The sequence below is a fragment of the Neopelma chrysocephalum genome, unplaced genomic scaffold (genome assembly GCF_003984885.1).
Source record: "Neopelma chrysocephalum unplaced genomic scaffold, ASM398488v2 Primary Assembly neopelma1_70, whole genome shotgun sequence".
NCBI lineage: Eukaryota > Metazoa > Chordata > Aves > Passeriformes > Pipridae > Neopelma > Neopelma chrysocephalum.
In genome coordinates, this window is record NW_020897730.1 from 7,696,952 (window position 1) to 7,719,954 (window position 23,003).

Consider the following 23,003-nt stretch of genomic DNA (forward strand, 5'->3'; position numbering starts at 1 on the left):
ATCCTTATTACTTTTTGACATATCTCATCCATATGGTTTATGTACAAATACTCAATTATATTGATTACTTAATGAAAGCATTTATGTGAACATTCAGAAATATCCTAGTTAAGGACCTCAGCTACATTTCATTTCATAAGGATGAATGTGTTTAGTTGTAAATCCATCTGCATTGCTTTGCACATTCAATAAATAAAGTTAAAGTTATGAACCCATAAAGTCAACAAAATTTGCTACATCAAATTTTTAGCAAGAATGAATACACGTGTTTAATAATTTCTGCAAGCATTTTAAGCAAATACGTATATGGAGAGCTAACGCTGAGAGCATTTAGAGAACCAAGTTCAAAGAAGTGGAATTCATTTAATTCTCTGTATGCTTGAGAGGGTTAAGATAAGGCCATATAAAGGTACAAAGTTTATTGGCTGTGTGAATACGCCACTTAAAAAAATTAAAAAATCCTAAACCACAGACATATACAACCAGTACCACCTATGTTTAAAGGATTCTTCTCTTCAGTACATTTCAAATATAAGTAGCCTCATCTTGCCAAACCCCTGAAAGGTATCCAAGGAAGGAACTATGAAGATCTACGTATAAAACAAAGAAATAAGGATCTTAAACTTTGATATTTTTTAATTCCAGTGAACTGATTCTAATCTGTTGTGAACATTGATATATATACCTACATCAATATTTAAAAAAAAACCAAAAACCCCAGAGAGACTAGCCTACAACAAAGCTGAGATATGTCTGTAGTTTCAACTCAGGTACCAAAAGAAAAAAATGGTAGAGCAAAACTCTGGATGTTTAAAGCTTCTACTCTGTTTTAAAGCTTTTATTAGCATACATTATTCATTTATTTCTAGCAGCATTGAATATCTTGAGGATATTCACATCCTACTCCTTATTTAAACTAAGAGTGCTAATCATACTGATCTTTGATTAAGGCTTTACTCTTCTGATTGTTATTTTCCTATGTTGGCAGCTTGATAGATACTACCATGTACATTTAAGTAAAATAATTAATTGAACTGGTTTTTCTCCCCTCTGGAAGTATTGTTTATGCTTGCTTCCCCTATTTCCTAGCTTTAAATGGAAGCATTCCATTTATAAAAAAAATTGGCCACTATGAATTGTAAAATTAAATATTTAGGCATCTTAGTAGAATGGATTAAATGTCAACTGTGTCATCTAATATAAGGAAATATCTATTAAAAATACATTTGATAGTAGATATTTTCTCATAACACTAAAAAGCTGGGAAACAAAAAATTCTCAGTGTACTGCCAAACTGAAAACCATGCATAATTCAGCACTCAAATTGAATTTTAATCTTTTCATAATGCTTCGGGAAATATTTTATACTTATGAAAAGTAAGAGAGATAAAGAACATTACAAACCAAATAATTGGTTTTATGTTCAGGCAGAAATTATAAAATAGCTAATAGAAATAGGTTATTTAAATCAGAGATAGGAACAGGAGGCACACTGGACATTACAGATTCACAGCCAAGTTTACACGATTGCTGAAGGAAATTAAAAAATATGGTTATGAGGAATTCAGGAAACTTTTTATTATAAAAGGGAATAGTGAACCCCTTTAAGACTTGAAACAGGAAAAGCTGAAAGAAGCAGCTGCCCCTCAGTAGACACTGCTGCATTTTCCTACAATGCTCTTTGAGAGCACCACTTTGTAACTAAATCCCTCCCTGCACACTGACTATTGCTGCCTCCTCGAGCGCCTCTTTGCACAAATCACCAGTCTCTAGTAAAAAGATATTTATTTCAAACCCAAGGACAAAGGGGATTAGTCTGAGACCTATAAGGAACAATACTTCCAAAATTACTACCTCTGGATTGGTAGAAGGGTCACTGCCAATAACAAAAAAGCAAACAAAAACCATTACAGTTGGTGTCAACACCAAGAAAGTTTCTGGCAGAAAGAACCAGTACTGGCATTTCATTCACACTGTGAAAGAACAGTGTTTCTTTAGAGATGTAATAAAGATGCCCTTCTTAAATTTATTCTGATTCCAAAGAATTAGTCAAACTACCAAAGAATATCTATCCTAAGAACAGATATAAAGGACTATTTGATTCATGAGCAATCCTACACCCCACACAGTTTGGCTCAATAGGCCTACAAGAAGATACTTATTAAAAAAAACCAGTTGTTTCACTACCTCATCCACTTCAAACTACTTTGAAAACACCTGCTTGAAAGGACACATTTATTATACTTTTCAGGTATATTCTCCCATTCCTCCTCAGTTATCATGACTTGGAATAATTATTTGTTCTTATTTCCTCTTGTACTTTTGTACTGTAGTCTTGAACTTACACACAAAGCAATTCCTCAAACTACAGGATAAGTCTTTGGCAGTAGGAAAGGATATCTACCCCTTCTTCAACTTTGTGGCCCAGATATTTTTGAGGTCTCTGATGTGCAAACCAAATTTTTCTACATGATGTGCCTTGGGGAAGAGCTGAGACCTGGGTCCTTGTGTCATCCAGACTATCCTGCAGATGAGAGTGCCAAGGTAAACACTGAACTGTAGGTTTGTAGGGAACAACGGACTTCAAAACCAGGACACCTACTTGAATTAACAGTGCCAAAGATTTCCACGTCCTGTAGTTGCCACTCATCCTGATGCAAATCCCAATCATGCTTGGATATTACTGCTGGTTTCAGCAGATGGCTGCACATCCAGAAGAATTAGTCATGGTGCTAATGGAGTTGGCCAAAAAAAAAAAAAAAAAGTTTATTTCTGTTTTGCTACTACTTCTGCTCATTTTCAGCCACAATGAAGATCCTGGTCTCATATCAGTGATAAAGATTAGCTGTTTAGCTGCAACAGTTGATTCATTTTGCTTTATAGGTAATTGCATTTTGTTTGATAGTCAATTTTTCAATTCTTCAAGGGCTTGAAATTAGGAAGATAAGGTCCATCAGGAAAGTTAGCCCCTATTTGCTGAGCACAGGAAAAAGGTTATGCAGTAGAAATATACCATTTTTACAGATGAGACTGGGATAAAAGCCAAGGGACTGCTGTCAGCATTTCACTAGAAGAAATGAAAACTAGATCCAGGACTTGAGCCATCATTAACAGAGCAGAGGGTTCAAACAGGTCTTTAATATTTAATTCTATACGTATAATTTTAAATCCATTACACTTTTGATATTTGCAGATCTAACAGTCATTTATTTGCTGCACTAACATGGCCACAATCATGAAATAGAAGATGAAGTGCTATTCCAGAAAAACTGGAGAGGGAGGGAAAGTGGTTGCGAATTTTGGCTCAGATCAAATTTTTAGCTGTTTCTATTTCTCGAGAGCAGTTGGGATGGTCAGTTTTCCCCAAACAGCACTATTTCGTGTCACACACTTTAGACAGACCAAAAATGAACACTGGCATATATTACTATTATTTGTTTTTACTCATTAGTGTTCTAAAACACTGAAGCTGCTTTATTTATCAATGAAACAATTACTGCCCCTTGGAAACCAAGGGGCACATTATTTAATTTAGCCACAGAACTGAGCTTTCCGAGCTGTCCAGTCTTTCGAGCAATCAGATCTATTAACAAAAATAAATAAACCCCCCCATTTCCTCCCCTTATGTCTGAAAAGAAAGGATTCACTGAAGTTAAAGCATGTGGCCTATTATTCTTGTCAATTGTATAGTAAATATGAGACCACTAAATAAATCAATTAGAAATACCTGCAAAAGAGCTTTTTGAAACAAAGCTATTTTCCTGAATAGACGGGAGAGTAAAAAAATTATTGGCCAGACCCATGTGTGTCTTATTGGACCAGATCCAAACTGCATTCACTTTTTTCAGTAGAGCAGCAAAAACTCATGCCAGATGAAACTCTGACTTGTTATCACTTCACACAGATCTTGTCCATTTCCTTAACAAGCTGAAGTTAATCTATTAAATGCACAAATAGCCTCGACTATTCCAATGCAGAAAATTAATAGTGTCTTCATGAAAGGATTTTATTTTTCTTTTCTGAAAAGCATTCATGAAGCAAGGAACAGAAAGCATTACAGTAACTGTCAATAGGTGCAACACTGACAGAGTGATGCTCTGCAGACGTGTCAGGGCACGTCAAAGGGGGGTACTGGCACGAGGTTCTAGTGTTAGTGATGAGATCACTTAGATCAGAATTCCTATGACAACCACAGTACTTTGTGACAAGGAAAGAAAAAAAGACAGGAAAACAGACCATAAATACACCCACATATTTATTTGTGGTGTAACAGAAAAGGCAGCTTCCATTTAACTTTAAAAGCCTACCAAATTAAATTAAAAGTGCACTGTCATCACCTATGATTACAACCACTATACCTAGAAACGGGCAAAAATAGAAAAACCCTTTGTGTACAACCTCTTAGTGCACAAAGAATGAACAGCTGAGACAACTCTGTCCCCTACACAAAGGGCTCAGCACCCAGCACATGCCATTCCATGTAGCACTGCAGCTCACAGTGGACAGTTCTAATGGACTGATTACAACTGGAATAATTTCATAGACAACAGAGCATGAGAATTGTGTCTTTAAGTTCTATTTCAAGTGTAGACTGTGATAAATAAAATGGCAAGAAATCTAAAATTAAATGCTTATCAAGTGGAGACAATTGAAAAATTTGCAATAAGCCATGAGAGGCAAACACGTACATTTCAGGATTGTTCTGCCTCTTACAAATGTCTACAGGAAATAAAATGAAACCGTTTTAAAACGCTAAGAATTTTTCTTTTTGTTTAAGGAAATAAATATACACACATATATTCTTTATATACATACTTATAGGAAGCTGATGTGCATGCCTGTACTTTTGACCAGTTTGGACAGGGCCCTGAAACTGAAGTAAGCGTGGTTTTGAAAATTGTAGAAGGCATCTTGCAAAACAAAAAATAGACAGAAAATATTCCAATTAATGTTGGAATATGAAAGAGTAAGGATTGCATATATAACAGTCCTCAGGTTCAGCAGCAATTATATTAATAACATTCATTTATTTCAAGAGATTCTTACATGTGGATAGTCACCAAATAATGAGTGTAATCAACACGGGCATTTAAGTGACTCCCCAAAATCTGTGTCAGATGAGAGAATTAAATGTTGATTTCTGAAGTCCTCTGGGCTCTAATTCCTTTAAGGAACAGTTACACATACAAGCCTTTAGTCAAAGAAGAAATTATAAGAATTTATAATTCTTAGAAAAGAACAAACACAAAATGAGTGTGTGAGAAAACTGGCTGACAGGTGAGGTGGAAACACAAGCTGGCAGATCACAGCCTTTCTCAGTCAATTCAAGAATGTGTTGACAACTAATGGAAGAGAGGGAAGACTCCTCTCTTTGACTCCTTTTCTAAGTTGTTTCCATTGTCATCAGCAAAACAGCACGTAATGGCTTAAGTGCAGAATACTGAAATATTAATTCCTATGCCCTAGTTTTATGCTCTGTGCACCCTCCTGAAGTGTGATAAGTTACTTATTTTGGTTGCCTGATAAAAAATTGATCAATTCTGGCCAGTGGAAACCTCTTAAAAAGTCTGGTTTTACTCAAGTGTAAATTCAAAAACCAGCACTGCAAAGCAGATTTGGTGCATTCAAAAAGCAGAAAAGCACAGTGCAATATCACACGTGAGATACAGTTTTCAATAAATTATACTAAATTATAGTAATTCTTTCAATGTAAAAGATTATTAGGTCTGAAAATTTTACACAGATGAAGACAAACTTGGAATAAATATTATAACATTCACAAAACTACCTGAAACGTTCATCATGCCTTTCCTTCTGTGTATTCAGGCTACTGTTTCCCAGAGTTTACCTACTGATTTATCAATCTCAAAAACTAATTATAAGCCAAGATCAGTACAGGTTATTTCCCATTAGTTTTAGGAATAACAATGACTCAGTTTTCTCTTTTTTTATTCAAAGCTGAATGCCCAGTTTTAAATCTGCTTTCACTTCTGATGTTTGGATTTTTCCATGTTTATCATAGGAACAGAGTTCAAAATCTCATATTTTAAAAGTGTCCCAGAATGACTTAATAAAAAGTTGGTATTATTTATGTATGGTTTGGGCTTGCAATCTACAGTCAGTATCTTCTCTGATTAAGAGTCATTCTCAAGGGTGAGCATAAGAACTACCTTCATCTTCAGCAGAGCAATTTCAAAAACTGGCCTGGGAAGTTGTATGTTATTTTAAATAAAGTAGTTGTACTTCAGTCCCTTACTGAGGATGACAGACCTACTCACACAGAAATTGCACTGTGGGTGAAGTATTACTGATAATTCCCATTCAGCTAAATTACAATGAAAACTTTACTGCCTTGGCTTCCTCATGGCAGTGTTGTCCTCCTAGAAGGTGATCATTAAAAATCCCAAAATGTAAACAGCCTATGGCTCCAGATGTTTCACCCAGTCATCCAATGCCTTTGACTCAGTGTTATTTCTAACCTTAGCAAACCTTCTTATGGTGAATCAGTTTAAAATCCGTCAAAACAATTAAAACACCACCATATTTTAAGCTGCTCTATAGCTTTCTAGCTTTTAAAGAGTTTATTTGCAACCTTTAAATATGTTTTTAGAGTTATTATTAGTTTTCTTACTCTAAAAATTCTCTTTCTCTTCTGAGAAGTTGTCCTTTTTTTGTTTTTCAACTCTTAGGAAGCTAGGCCACCACCTCTACACCTGCATAGTTACAGCATCAGGACAGACACACATGGAAGTGCTCATCCCTGAGCAGTTTATTCCTTCTCTTCTATGAAGATAACATGATATTGAAATAAAAACTAAAAAATAAATCAGCACGGGGGGGTTATTTCTGTATCTAATTCTGCCCAAAGCCACAGTCATTGGCAAGAAAAGTTCTAACCAAGTTTACTTTTACCTGTAAAACCACAGCAACAAACAGATTACACAGGGACTCAGAGAAAGCTGTCATTTTTCTGCTGTGCTGTCACATGCACATATAAAAGCACACTTTCCAATGATCAGTAGGCAGTGCCTTCTACTTAAATCTTGCAGATTAAAGCATAAGACTATTTTGTTTTCAGTACATCAGCTGCGTGTTCAGCCCCATACCCAGCAGCCTTTGGCTTCTCCAGTGACACTGATAATCTGCCATATGTGGCACATCCTATAGTAGCACAGCCCTAGAGAGATTGGACTGAGATCAACAACATTGTTTGTTGTAAAGGGCATTGAGAATCTGACAGATGGCAACAGCTGGGTCAAATTCCATTCAAGGGGGGACTTTTTAATCAAAAATTTTATACAAAGCGTATGGGGCTTTTCATCGCATATGATTTCTCCCTCATTGCACACAATTTCCACTGCCTTTCATGATGCTGTTCCGAGCAGGCAGTTCCCACAGAACAGCCAGTTTCCACAAATAAGGACAGCATCGAACTAGCATAAATGGGTAAACATTCATTTAAGTCAACAGAGCTGCATAATTTTGCCCTTTGGCCTACCTATAGTTTTAGTGAAACGCTGCAGAGGTGAAGCCCTGGGAGAAGAGGCCACACAGAAACACAGCTCTCGGCTCCAATGGAGTTGCCAGTTCGGATGCAGAAGCTTTGCTGTCCTAAATACCGTGTTCTAGTCCAAAACCACCTAGAAGCTGATGCTAAATTACTGTCATCCTTTCAGTTCTGGCATGCCTATTCATTATAGTGTTACAGTGCATTCGATTTCTGTGCTCTGGATTCCACATCAAATTCGACATTAGCTCTTCCTGCCTTCATTCATGGCTTTTTTCATTAGCACACCTGGAAGCTCTCCAAGGCAAGCATCAGTAAGGAGCTGAAGTCTTGTCAGAAATATCCATTAAATCTGTCACATTACTAACAAATCAATCAAGCACCAATGCACCTTTCAAAAATTTTTTGAGCAGCTGGTTAAAAAGTGACCCACCTGACTCAAACTTTCCAACAACAAAACACTCTGGGCCTCACACATTGTGGTTGTTATACCCACTGCTGCAGAATAACAGTTACCTTAATTTCTTTGTCATATAACAGAAATAAGTTAATTTTAAATGCTTGAATTAAATTTCAATTTAATTAATAATTCTAAATTAATTAGTTAAATTTAAATATAGTTTTCTTATGGAGATTAATTTCTATAATAGGTTGGCAATTGCTCTCATTTGTTAATCCAAACTATTTTCCTGTTGTTTTAAAACTAATCTAAAATACAAGTAAGTTATAGTCCATTATGATTTTTAAAAATCAAGGAACAAATCAGAAATTTAAAAATTCAACTCACATTTTCAAAGGTAATGTAAGTCTGTTTTGCTATAGTTATCTGTACCTTGCTAATTGGCACAACAATAAACTGGAGTCACTTTCAAACGAGTAACTAATAGTTATCACTTAGAAGAGCTAGTTCTTTTTCTCTCAGTCTTTGTATTATTTTCTAATCTTCATAGAAGAGACAATGCTATAAGTGAGGGAATTGATCTGTGATGCAAATGAGTTTATTGCAAAAGTAGTGTAATACAAGAGTGTGTGTGTGTGTATATACAACAGGCATGTGCTGGTTAATTTTGTCCAAAAGATACTATTACAGCACAGAAATTTTAAAATCACGTGCATCCTAAATGTCTATAACATACCTACCTATATTTTACCTATTCATGCCTTCATGGGTTTTCAGTAAGAACAGAATGTCTCAAATTCAGGGTCATGGAAGGGCAGGACAAACAAATCAATTCACAATCCATTAGACTGAAACAAGATATTGGGAGTGTGGCAGGAGCCAGAGGGGCTGGAAGGAGAGCAAGAGTCCGAGTGAGACCATGTAGCTATCCAAAGAAAAGGATCAGGGCATCAGGAAGATGACTGAAGCTGTTTAGAGAGTATTGGTTGGTGATTTCAATCATTTAAACACACCACTGTGTCCTCCTAAATTAAACATGCCTGAGCCAATTAGCTGGGCAACTCTCATTTGCCGTCATGGCAGGAGCAGATGATAACAAGGGCTCTGTGAGGTGGCAGAGCTTGAAAGAGTGCAAAAGACTCAGCAAATGATATATTCAGTTTTCTCAAAAACTTCTGAACTCTTTTTTTTCTGATTGTCATCCCCCTCGTGATGAAGGAGGCAACAAAGCAAAAACATCTAAAATTGTCTCCACTGTCCTCTCTGCACTGCCTTTCAGTCTGAGAAACAGGAGTCATCCTGACATCAGAAACATGTAAAATAAGACAGACTTGGTCCATTTAATACAAAAGCATCAGACTTCACTTTTAAATGAAGAGGTTGTTTCTGAATCACTGAACAAAATTCCTATGCTCTAGTCCAGTGTCACTGGCAAAGAACCCAATCAGTGTTGATCCTAAGAGATTCTCCAGATAGCTGGAATAAGGTTAGGTATTTCTAATTGCGCCATTCTTTTTGCTTGGGACTGTGTTTTCAGTTATAAATGTATTAGATTTGATACTCCTAGCCAGCTGCAGATTCATATCCTTTGGAACTATTACGATGTAATTTTTTAACCAGTAATCCAGAGCAACGGGCACTTAGATGACATTTGGGTGTCACTGTGGCAGGACACCTTTCAAAAGAAAGTTTTATACTATTTAACATGGAACAAAGAACAAAGGTGTATCTCATCTTTCTGCAGAGCAGTGCATCACTGTGCACATAAAGAAGTTGGGAGGGTACACAACCAGGACAGCTGGGCCAAACTGGCCTAAAGGATATTCCATACTGTATGATGGATGTATATAAACCAGGGGGAAAGATGGCCAGGGGCAGCAGCTCATGAACTAACATTGGTCATCTCTTGGATATTCTAATTCTGTTATTATTTTCTTTCCTTTTCTGTTCTTTTCAACTGTCTTTAGCTCAACCCACAAATTCTCCATGTTTTCCCTGATTCTCTCCCCAGTCCCATTGGGGAGGGGGAGTGAAGGAAAAGCTGTGTGGTGTTTAGCTGCCTCCCAGGTGAAACCACAACAAGATCAATAGAACATAAAAGGTCAGAAGGGACATTATGTGCAGTGAAAAGCCCATTATATCCGGTAATAAAATCTTTCCTGTAAAAAGCTATTTAAAATTAAGAGTAAATTAATATATTGCAATTAACATGAAACAAAGACAGATGTCCAACAGCATAACAAGTCTGAATCCTTACTAGTCTCTTGCATAACCTCACCTCCAAAAATTTCCACACAACCACAGTTAACCAGAAAATTAAGTCCCATGGATAGACAAAGTTCCCAAATGAATCAATTCCAGATAATATAGGTTCTTCTTAAAGTAGTATTCAACTATTTATTTGAAGATTGCATTTAAAATATTTTAGCATGTTTAACCATTAATTTCATATCTCATAAGCTGCCGTATTACTGAGAGGTCTGATATTAGTGTCTACTCATTTTTAATACACTCTAAAAAACACTGGAATAATGAAAACCAAACGAGTACTTATATGCTGTCAAGGTTCACAAGAGACATGTGGCCTCTGATGACTGTAATGTGATTACAGTCAATCCAGAACTGCTGTACAAGATAATTCAGTCTGGGTATGAACCCCTGCCAGGGTGTTCACTCAATACCATGTGGTCATTTTGCCATGAGAGTGAACTGTACGAGTCACTCTGCTGTCAACTGTCTTCAATGTACTTTCTTCTGATTCTTATACGGGCACAAAACACATAAAGAACATTTATGGCTTAGCAGTCACGTAAAGTTAAACCACTGGTATTAAGAATTTTTATTCATAACTAATATTTTATAAGTCTCCACTTTTTAGTGTATTGTACATAGCTGTAGTACTTGAGAGTGAAGAGAATAGTTTATATAAAATATTAAGGATCATTTTCAGAAGTACTTTATTTTGAAATAAATAACTCCAATACAAAAGCAAGACTTACACTAAACAGTAAAGTTGAGAATAAACATGCAGATAAAGAACACTTCTGACTTCAGCCAGGTCCCTGCTATGGAGATCCTGTTTCCTTTTCTTTATCAAGTGGCCTTGCAACCCTGGCCCTAACCTCTGTAGCAATTTAATTTCTGAATGAAACATCCAACCATCATAAAATCCCAGGACCAAGGAAAATCCAAGATGGGGGGACCCCAGAAGTTCTCTGGGCCAATGTCCTGCTCAAAGCAAGGGCATCTGTGAGCTCGGGTTACTCAAGGTTTTATCCAGCTGGGCAACCTCTAAGGATGGAGGTGACTCAGTCTCTCCAAGCATCCTGGTCCAGTCTTTGACTGTACTAACAAAAAATGTCTCCCTTATGTCCAGTCTGAATCCCTCTTCTTTCAAGTCCTATCTGTCTCTCCTCCTGACTCCACTTCATCAGTCCCCTCCTCGTAGGTGTGGTGAGGCTTCTGCTTTATTCCCTGCAAATTGTCTGTTCTCCAGGCTGAACAAGCCCAGTTCCTTCAGCTTCTCCTCATGGGCAAGTGCTACAGCCCCCTGATCAAACTCACTATGATGACTTCTGTAAAAAAACAAGCCCATTTATTTCTATGAATTAATATTTAAGTTTTGGTTTGCAAATTATAGATAAACAGTGATCACTGTAGCCACGAGCTGACTTCCATTTTCTGTTCCTTGGATTTCACGTTGTACGAAATTTGCACGGTGCACTTACAGAAAATCTCTCATTCAGGAAGGGTGGAATAAACAGTCTACAAATAAACAAAGCCTCAAAATACAAAAACATCAAAAGAGAAAAGCAAATCTCAGCTCAAGATCTAGTTAACTACTATATTTTACCTGCAAAGGCCAATTACCTGAATGAAATGGATATATATATTTTATATAGCAGGATACCTAATAAGAGAATAATTTATTTTGCTTTTTAAACCAACTTGAAGTGTCTTTTATACAGACAGTAAATGTAAGATGCAACACCATAATAAGAGAGGCAAATCATTTAGGAATAAAGGTAATTTACATCTCCCTTCCTGCCAAGTGTTTCAAACTGAAAGAGTAGGTTCAGATTAGGTATTAGGAAGAAATTCCTGACTGTGAGGGTAGTCAGGCACTGGAACAGGTTGCCCAGAGAAGCTGTGGATGCTCCATCTCTGGAAGTGTTCAAGTCCAGGCTGGACAGGGCTTGGAGCAACCTGGGCTAGTGGAAGGTGTCCCTGCCCATGGCAGGGGGTGGAATGAGATGACCTTTAAGGTCCCTTTCAAGCCAAAGCATTCTGTAATTCTGTGATTCTCATACTCAGTGCAGGAAGAGTATATGTGACTGTGTAATAGCTGAAACAAGGATCCTGACAACCGAATATACCAGATACTCTTGACTGTGTCTGGTATTTCTACATGATGTAGCTACATCAAAGCCATCCAGCCTCTCTGGATTTGTAGATATCTTAAAATGTAGGCAATTAATTTTTTTAAGTCCCTTGAAGCCTGCCTTAACAAAACTGCATGGAATGAAAGCCAAACAAAACCTAGATATTTTATTACCCCTGTTGTTCTTAACATGTCTCCTTAGAAAACCCAGCCAATTTTTACAGCATTTCTCTCAACTCTCCTTGCTGCCTCACTGTATCTCAGGGGGATCAGTACCATTCACAACATCCCTGTGACATTTCCCTACACATGTAACATGATTAAGAAAATACTTGGTTCTTTACATTATGTGTTATCGTCATAAACAATTGGGTATTTTATTTCTTGATATTAAATCCATAATGGCCAAGAATAAACACAGATCTATTCAACAATAAGTATATATAATTTGTTCCACGTTTTTGGTACAAAACAGGACACATTTAATTTCTTCTTCACAAAACAGAACCCCAAGACTAAACCATCAAGAAATTATTTTCTAATTTTGAGAACCAACAACCATAAACACTTCTCCACAATGCATCCTATCTCAGCAGTCTTCAACATTTTTGTAAGAATACACTTCCCCACTCCGTTATTTGCCAATATTTTATCTTCCTGTCTCTGCAATGCCTCAGTAATGCATCTGCCTGAGCAGCTGGGAGTTGTGACAGCCAGAGACAGAGCTGTGTAACCATATTGATGAGTATCTCTGGTAGGACTGTTCACTTGGGTTCAACACCCACACTAATCCAATTGTTACACCTACTAAAAACATACTACACACCTATTTCACAAAAGATTATGGAACAGAAGACAGCAACAGCTGAGAACAGCAAATCCTGCTTGTACTTGGTGCTGCACTCAGAGACTGTTCAGGGCTCTGTGATCATTGAGATAAAAGCACTTACGAGATTTTTTTTTATACAATCTAAACACACAGGAAAAAGGACAGTGGAGGAAACCACAGACCAGGAAAACAAATTGGTTTGACCCATTTCACACAGCCAGAAACAGGACAATTGAGTAGAAAATCAATGACCCAAACCACCTGTCTAGAGTTTGAATTCTTTATATTCTCCTTCCCACTTTTGCTTCATGAAAGTAGCATCACATACATTTTTAAGGCTGCCCTAGCAAGCAAAGGGATCAACAGCACTTTGAGGCTACTGAGAGTATCTGTTCTAGTCCAGAAAAATAACTTTTTTTTCAGCTGGGAGTGAAAAATAGCAGGTTTAAAGGAAAGGGAAGTTTCTTAACTATTATTTCCACAAGAGAATCATTGGCCAATAAGCACAAGAAACTCTAAAGATTAAATAATTATCTATTTAGGCTGTTCTTTAAAATGTTTTTATTATTTAGAAACCATTACAGGCAAGCGACACGTCCCTGCTCCCTTACATTGACACAATATGTCCATTCTGAGGAATACATTTCAAAGCCTTTTGATTTTATTTTTAAAGCAAACTGGAATCCTGTGGTGCCAATTTTGTTGCAGTAAACTTTTAGGTGGTGAAAATTCCAAGTTCATTTTTTACGTTACTAAAACTTCATGGTATTATAATCTATTTTTTTAACACTTCATAGTATCGTAAATTATTTTTCTAAGTCTGTATAAATAATGCTTCATGCCTTTACAAGCAATCTATTATAATATTCATCATCATTCACCTAAGAACATGACAACACAGAACACACACATAGAAGTAAATATTTATAAAAGAGAGATACATCACTGAATTAATGGAGAGACCATGGAAGGGATGAAAGTGTGAAGACAGATATTAGAGGGGAATTTGCATTATTTACTCAGTTGTTTATTGCTTCCTTGAGCCCTCTCACTACTTCTTTCATCGCTCCCTCTGAGAGACCTTTATGTTACTGTAGTACTGGAAGTAAAGATGGGCACAATTAAGGAATTCTCAGGTTGACATACTTTTGAAAGCAAAAATGAACAGGTCAAGTTTACTACTTCTTGAATATCAAATAATGAAGAGAACCAAACTATGCAAAATGAAAAATTGTACCAGGGGTATCATTCTTGCTTGTTTCAACCTGTTCCCTGTCCATCTTCATGCCTTGCAGTTATTCTTGATGGCGTGATTTTTAAAACAGTTTCATTTATATCAATAAATGTTTGAAAATGTTTATTCTACCCGAAATTGTAAAAACTGAGGCAGTTATGATATCCACTGCAAGTTTAACAACGAGGTCTAACTAGAGAAGCTTTACATTTTTCACCTGCTCACATCTATTTGGTGAGCACTTATTTTAAAATGAGCCTGTTCAAACCTAAGGCAGCCCGCAATGTATCACTCAAACCATAGTAAGAGAACTATTCCTCATCCTTTTTATCTCCAAACAGATGTACTTCCTTTGCCATCCTTCCTCTAACATTCAGAATTTAAAGTCATTAAGGAAACTTCTCTGATTTTAGAGAATAACTGAGAAGACTAGATTCCTCGCTTAACAGCAAAGCAAGTTACAGTCTTAATTCACTCCAAAACATTTCATTGCAGAGAAAAAAAAAATTGTTAAAATAGTGTCTCAACAAAATAAATTATTTTCTGCAGCTTTTCTTGAAAACCTACCTGTTTTCTTGAAAATAAACAGGTAATGAACATAGTTCATTGAAATAAATGACTTCAAATTTCCACTGCAGATTCAAGCACATTGTTCACAGTGTACTTTTTAACTAAAAGCAATGGTACTCATACAGAAAGGCTTCATTATTTTCAAAGAAAGAGTGTGAGACAAAATCTACATCCATAGTCAGAGCAAAATAGCAGCTACCAATTTTTGGACCTATAGGCTTAGCAATTCCAGTACTTCCCACTTAGGTTTATCTCTAGTGTTCTGAACAGCCCAGAAGTTTAATAACTCACACTATTTTCCTGGCAACATCAGTTATAACTTGTTTTAACAAAACAGTGTTTTACTTAAATGCTTATTTAGTACAGTTCATGCCAGATTCTGTCCCTGTCCTATTGTGCAGATTTGCATGTCCACAGTAAAATCCTGCCCTATTTTTCAAAAGATCACATCTTATTTATAAAGAAAATGACTCAAAACCAGTTCCAATTTATTTCAAATCAGTATTTTCCATAGTCTTAAAGTCCAAGTGATTATCAGACTGGAATTAGGTGATTATGCTACTTCTTTCTTTCTAGCTTCAAGTAATTTAACATATTTAGGTGTAATAAAGTTTATCTCAATGTTCCCATTCATTATTCATTTAACCTGCCAAAAGCAACTTCCATTCACTCTCCACGCATTTAGGTCTCATTTTCTTCCTAACCAATTACTCCTGCAATGACAGACCACTTAGCAGCTCCTAAAAGCTCCATTAGAACAGCCTGAATCCTTGAACCTTTAGTCTCCTTTGGAGACATTAATGTTGCCTACTATTATTTCACTACTGTAAAACTGACTAAGAAAAATAATCAAACTTACATGAAACTTCAAGAACAAAAAATAACCAAAACCCAAATCCCTCATCTCTGAACTTCAGGGACAAACCAACAGAGGTCACTGTCAAAGTGACTGATTTTTTGATGCATTCTATATCTGAAACCTGAGCGTGTATCACTCTACCTTTACTGGGCAAGAAGCAGCATCCCCTAGATCAAAACCAGCATCCCTGGACCTGGTAGTGATATTGCCAATCTTTTATTTTTCCTTAGGTTAGGATCACCGTAAAGAGATTCTTTTTTGCCTTTGAAGGCTACATCCTTAACTAATTAAGCTACATTAATAAATGTAAACTTCAAAAATAGAAGTAAAAAAATTATTAAAATTTTTAGAAAAAACTGCAATACTCCATGGCTTCACTTGAAGTTCAGATTTTTTGATCATGCATAATTTTCACAGAGAAATATTTAACACCAATTAATTCTGGGCATCATAAATTGACAGCATGTTTTAAGTCTGGCTGAGAGTGAGTTCGAAATTATAATATTCAGAATCACAATTTTAAAATAATTTCTGTATCAAAAGTATGTGCCAAATAGATAGTTTCTGTTATTAATGCTGCTGCTTATCAATGCAAATAAACAAACAGGAAGGCCAGACAGCTTCACAGTTTGAAGCAGAGAAATGGGATTTTGTTTTAAGCCCCTGGGTGTAAGTGGACTGACAACTACTGGATTCGCGGTGGTGCAGCTGAGAATACACAGTCCTCTGAACTGTTAAAATAACAAAGATGATCTGGGAGAGCTTGTGGTTGCAGCTTGTGGTTTAGTGAATATTCTGACATCCTCCTTGGCTGGTTTTATTGTCTCCTTATTCTTTATAGTGGTTTCAGCAGAGCCAAAATACAGCCAGAGGCTGAGACTCCATCTGCAACTGCTTCTGAGACACAGATGATTTGTCTCTGTGGAGCCAGGAACATCTGACCTTGCTTAAAAAGACTATCTACAAATTGATCAAGAGCATAAAAGTAGCTTAAGAACTAGTGGGCCCAACTCACTGGTTGAATTATCCAGCTTAACCTTCACACATTGCACTCAAATGCAAGTCTGAAAATGGTGACAGAGATGAGTTCAAGGTAAGAAAGAACATCTATCACCTCATTGTTCTGAAAGTTTCCCCTTATTTCTGTGCTTCAGGTCTGTATCAGACAGCAGAAGACCCTTCCCTTGTGTTGTTTAAGATTCTGACAGTGCTTTTAGAGAGAAATATAAAAAACTTTTTCAGGAAAAAAAAAAAAAAAGAATGGGAATACTCTGCTCCTCTGCTCTGCCTAGCTATTGTGGATAGGACTAAAACTAATGGGCAAAAAGTGCAGTACAGAAAGTTCGGACTAAACATCCTGAAAATCAGTGAGCATGGTGAAGTGTGGAATAGATCGCCCAGGGAAGCTGTTGCATCTCTGTCACTACAGATCTTTAAGATTAGTAAAGAAACCTATTTATCAGGAATGACACAGGAATAAAGGTCCTGCCTTGGGCAGGAGGATAGACTGGAATCATCCTGAAGTTTCTTTCAGATCTATTTTTGCACAACACTGCTGAGGAAATGTTGTTGCTCTTATTGAAATGCAGATAGCTGTCCTTTCCAAAAGCCTTCCATAATCTTGCAGCATTTTGTGAGGGCTCTTGCTATCACAGAAACAGAATGCTGTCAAATTGATTTAGTGGATCTCACCTTGTTTCCAGCTAAACCACCCCTAAGCCTGAAAGTCAAATCCTTGAAGTGATTACCAGCCTCTTCACCAGAATGTGAGCTGACTGTTGTATGGCTGAGCCTGCAGGTTGGTGTAAGATTAATTGAAGTCACATTCCTTCTTTTGGGTGCATTTTATTATATGTTTTTCAAGAGAGAATCCTCTGACGGATTTCCCTAAATGAGATAATAAGCCCATACTGCACCTGCACAATGCCTGCAATTTCTTTGTGGTTTTTTTGTGGAGTTTTCTTTAGGTTTTGGGGGGGGGGTGGGTGTTGACCAAGGAGGTTGGGAGGGGATGGGGAATGTCTGTGATACCTTGCAAAAGGCTCCAGGCTACTGCGGTGAGTCTAATTATTTTAAAGATCAGTTGTATGTCAACACCAGTGTGTGAAAATCCTTTCCAGGTCAGTACTTGAAAAATTGTAATATGGAAAAACTGTTATTCCTCCTCACACTTACAAGCTTACAATGGTGTTTTTTCAAGCTTTCCTTCAAAACCAGGAGATTGAAAAATACACTTACATGGAAAAGAGAAAGTGGGTATGTTTATACCAGGCTGATTTTTACATATACTTCAATTATTCACAATAAAATCATAAGATAAAGACACCAAAAACCATTTATTGCAATCTTGTGAAAGTCTTCATGCTCCAGTTATGAAATAGGCCTTATGAAATGATCACATTTGACAGCCAGAATTTTCACAGGCACATTTAGTCCTGTTAGTCTCTCCTTAGTCCTTCCTGGAAACACAGCCCTTTTGAGAGGGTAACTGCACAGAAGATTCCTTTTTCTCCTGTCATCACCCTTGATGTTAAAAATTAGACAGAGGTGGAAAAAAAAGTGCAGATTATAGTAATTTTCTCTTATGACCACCTGGGTTTGATGTGCACCATAACGTGTATCCTACTAGAAGGGGTTGACAGACTTACCTTAGTAGCCATGGTGATGAAAAAAGCACAGGTACAGGGAAAAACATTAAAGTTTCCATAAGAGAAAAAGAAAATACTATTTACAGTTTAGAGAAGGTCTATGCCACAAGTAACATTTAAACTAAAAAAATAGGAATAGGAAAATGGGTATGGAAAACAACTGTAAGCACTAAGGGCAGATAAGAATCACTGAATAACAATTATATCTTAATAGCTCAGTTCTGCTGTTGTGCTTAATAACAAAGGCATTATTTGGTGAAAGATTATTTGCTCAGGTGAAAAATATGAAATGCATAAACTACTTGTGCACCAGGGCAACCAAGAGGGGCAAGGTGGTCTGTGGAGTGCTCAAAGCATCCCTGATAATTCACAGCTTGCAGCTGGAAAACTAACACCACTTCCAGGCTGAACTTAGAGCTTTTACCAGGAGCAGAACAGCCCGTCCTGGTTCCTGTAAGCCAGAGCTGTAGAGCAGAGCTGCACTTTCCTGCCTGGAAAGGACAGTGCAATCCCACTATCTGCTGGGACCTGCTGTGGGTAGCGCACGTCTTGTCTCCAGCCCTGGGGAGCACAGTGCCAGCCCACCTGCAGATATCCCTCACTGTGGTTCTCAAAGCACAATGCAGATTATTTGGAGACAAAGCCTCAGTGAGACTCAAAGTCTCCAATGAGGCCCCTGAGCATTCATTTTGCCATGCCAGACTTTCTGGCTTGAGATTACTGCTCCTCCTTGCTGGAGATCTCCAGCCTTGGCCATAAACATAAGGACTCCCTACCCTTCCTTCCACAAGTTAAGCATGGATCCAAAAGGACTACACCCTCACTAGCAAGATAAAAATATGGAATAAATAACTACAAATAATACTAAATGTATGATCTAAATATGCATTTCACCTACCATGACCTGTCATATCTTTCAATGATAAACGCTGTAAATTTCCCTAAACCTGTCCCAGATGGAAGAGGAACACTTAAAAGGGAGTAAACTAAGAAAAGTAGAGAGATCCACATAACATCTGTCCACATAACATCCAGCTATATATTCAGGTATCCCCCAGGAACATCAACCTTGTGGTTATCTTGTTGTGCTTCCTGCTAGTTCCATTTCGTTTCTACAGAACTTAAGCACATGTGCAAAGTGAAAGGATACACAGCAGCTGGGTTGGGGTTTGCTTGGTTAGTTTGGGATTTGGGTTTTGGTTTGTTTTGTTTTGTTGGAGGGACTCATTTGTTCAAGGAGATCTAAGTAGATATCTCAGCAGAAACCAAAAACTGCCCTGATATATTCTTGAATATGGGCCTATTAAAAAAAAACAAAACAACAAAAATGCAAAATGTTTCTAAATACTATATTTCTTCTGCAATATTTGGACAAAATACTGAAAATATTAACAAGGTGATGGTAAAGGAACTGTTGGAGCTCTGATTCTGTTACAATGGAAGACTGATATATTATACTGTACAAAAAGAAATTGAATTTTCCATAAAAACCTACAATGAAATAATGATATTATGAAACCATAGAAAACTACATGATACTAAAGCAAAAATTAAAAGAGAAATAAAAATTTCCTCCAACAATTTAAAAAGGTAAGAGTCTTTAAAAAGAAGCACATGTTTTTCCAAACATGTAGGGAATCCAGGCCCTTCAAGGGAATTAAGGGTTCAATCAGTACTTTATTATTGCAGATCACTAGGCCAAATGTACAAGATTATCTGGAAATGAACCATTAATATCAGGGAATACGCAGAAAGTATTTTCCCACCTAGACACTTCTTATAATATAAATAATTCAAATCAATAAACAAAGATAAATTAAAATACTGTCTAATGTAACTTAACGTAATCACATAAGCCAGTCTAAGTTCAGTACTTCAGAGGATGATTTTCTACATGAAAAGTAAATCACTGCTTAATGAAAAACGTGTTGATTCTCCCAATGTAAAAAGTGAAGAAAACAATTAGGCTGCCAAATTCCCAGTCAGCACAGTTTGCAGTGTCAGTGAAAACAGCATGATTATCGTTCCTGTAAGGATCCCAGGGGAATGCAAGCAAAAGAAGCAAAAGAACATCCTTAGTTATAGAAAAATTTAAAAAAAAAAAAATGAAATGAAAAGGGCATCTTTTCACTAGGAATCAATCTTCATTCCTAAATAACTGTTCCTGAAGATTTCACAGACAGGTTTAGTTTAGCAAGGGTTTCATCTAAGTTTACATTATTGTTCAGCACAAACATTTGGAAGAATGAATTGCACACGTATGTGAAAGTTACCAATGTAACACAAAAGTGGTCTCAAATACGATACAGAAAACTGCTTATCATTCAAAGACTCATTCCACACTGTTTGTTTAACATACACTTCCTTCCTGATGAATACATTAAAAAATAACTAGGAAACAAATATTTTTTCCTTAGTTACAAAAAGTAGTAACTAATTTAGGACACCTTTTTGTATGAAGTGACCCTGCTTTGATTTTAATTAGCACCTCCCAGTTCAGAGCTGGCTATTTGTGTTTGAATAGACACTGATTATGCCTCCATTAGTAAATAACTGTGCCACGGGAAGGGATCAGCAGACAAAAGGGTTTCATACTAAGGTTGCTATACCCATATGCACAAGTTATTTGAGGCTTTTACCTCTGACTAAATAGAGCTCCCTCCATTGAACATCCCCAGTGGCTGAGAAAGAAAAGGGTTCTGTGCAACAAAGAACCACGGAGCACTATGCGTGACAAACAAATCTTGGTATTAAACTGCAGTTCAATATATAAAAAACATTTGTGAATCCCTCTTTGGCAGGGTATGGATTGATGCCAGTATGTGCTTTTGGGGAAAATGTATAATAATAACAGTTCTTTCATGATGCTGTAAAATGCTGTTTGGGCCAAGCACTTGGACTTGCTGCTTATTGAGCATGACTGTACTCCACAAGAACAAGGATCCTTATCTTACTAGTCCCTTTCCTTATATGAGGAACATTCTTTGGCAATAGCATGTTTTTAACAACCGCATCTTTTGAGGATCTTCAAAACAGCTGTCAAGCCTCACTATTCTCCTTTTTCTTCAAAAAGAAGAAAATGGAACAGGGAATTTAAAAGAAAACTTACTTCACATGCAAAAGTACTCTATTCTGCTTAAGGAACTCGTAATATGACAGAATAAGTGTCAGGAAAAATAGACTTAATACAGATGAAAACTTCTGTATGACACACATCTATCATGCAGCAACCTGAGCAAAAATCTTCAAAAACGCCATTAAAATTTCTGTCCAAGCCTTGACAGTTATAAAGTACTCACACAGTAACACATGATTTGAGCAACTTTAAATATTTGTCACACAGTTTTTCCACAGCCAGGGAGAAGAATAAGAAGAGAGAAAGCAGGGGCTGTTATTCCTTAACAAAATTAACTATGTATTGTTACTTTAGGCAACTATAATGACTCATTTCTATAATGGGAAATTCAAATTTAATTACAGAAATATTGTGTTTTATTAAAAAATGTGTGTTGATAGTGGAAGCCTGCTGTATTATGCTGTTAATAATCTCTTCTGTCTTGAAACAAATGAGCAGACACATTCACTGTAAGACACACCTCATTTCAAGGTCTGTGGGCCAATGGTCAGGTCCCGAGTACTCAGACACAGCCTTTACATGTCCTTCACACGTCCTTCAAATTACATTATCTCTGCACTGCAAATCCCATCCTTAAAATGCTAATAAATTCATACTACAATCCATAAGCTCAAGTGCTGCTGCCAATGTATATTCCTACCTGCAAAAGGAACAGGTGCATCTTTGTCCAAAGCAACAAGGGGAGGATCCAAAATTACAGTGTCATTGTTCTCAGTTATGATTCCATGGTAAGATGTCTCAATCCAGGGTTTGTGTTTGTTCACTGGAAGAGAAAAAGCATGCCTAATTAATTTGGTTTGTGTTTTACATCCATTTAGCTCATTTTATTTTTAAAGAGAAATTATTTAACCTATCAATGTTATCACTCAAAAGCCACTAAAAAAAGCCCAAAGTACTTCATAAACATTCAAATAACAAACCAATGCGACATGTGTATTGTACTGTAATTCACTGACAAGAAAAACACTTAGAGACATCCCTCCAATTAAGACACCAAAAGCAAAAGACAATTTTCAAAGTATTTTTAATGTGTTCTCAATTGTCAGACATAATTAGGGTCAGACACTTTTGAAGGAATTGCTTTCAGTTGCAAAGCTCTGATGCAAGAGAAAGGGCAACCAGAGAAACACAACTCAACAAGTCACAAAGCCAAGAGAAGGGCAAGTAGATTTCACTCCTGATCAACTTCTCACTTTATTTTTGGAAAAATATCTAAAATTACTTTTGTGTTCTGTACATCATAGACAAAAAAATAAACTTCTACATTTTCATCACTTTTATCAAAGCCTCCACCTCTTTTCATTTACGAAAACCAGCTTTACTTATGCTTAAATGGGATCTCAAGTTTTTCTAGAAAAATCTGTCCTTCAAATTCAGCTCTCGAACATTTGGATATATCTGGTCTTGATATACAGAGGAAGATCACACTAAAAGACACT

General features: G+C 36.7%; 1 protein-coding gene across 1 annotated transcript in view; it reads right to left on the reverse strand.

Annotated features, from left to right (window-relative positions):
* The window catches only part of CLSTN2 (calsyntenin 2), a 200,297-nt gene extending 177,970 nt beyond the window's left edge, over nucleotides 1-22,327 (reverse strand). Inside the window, exon 1 of the mRNA XM_027685989.1 lies at nucleotides 22,205-22,327. The gene's annotated coding sequence lies outside the window, so the exon portion shown is untranslated. The remainder of the gene's footprint in view (nucleotides 1-22,204) is intronic.
* Between the last annotated feature and the right edge of the window lie 676 nt (nucleotides 22,328-23,003).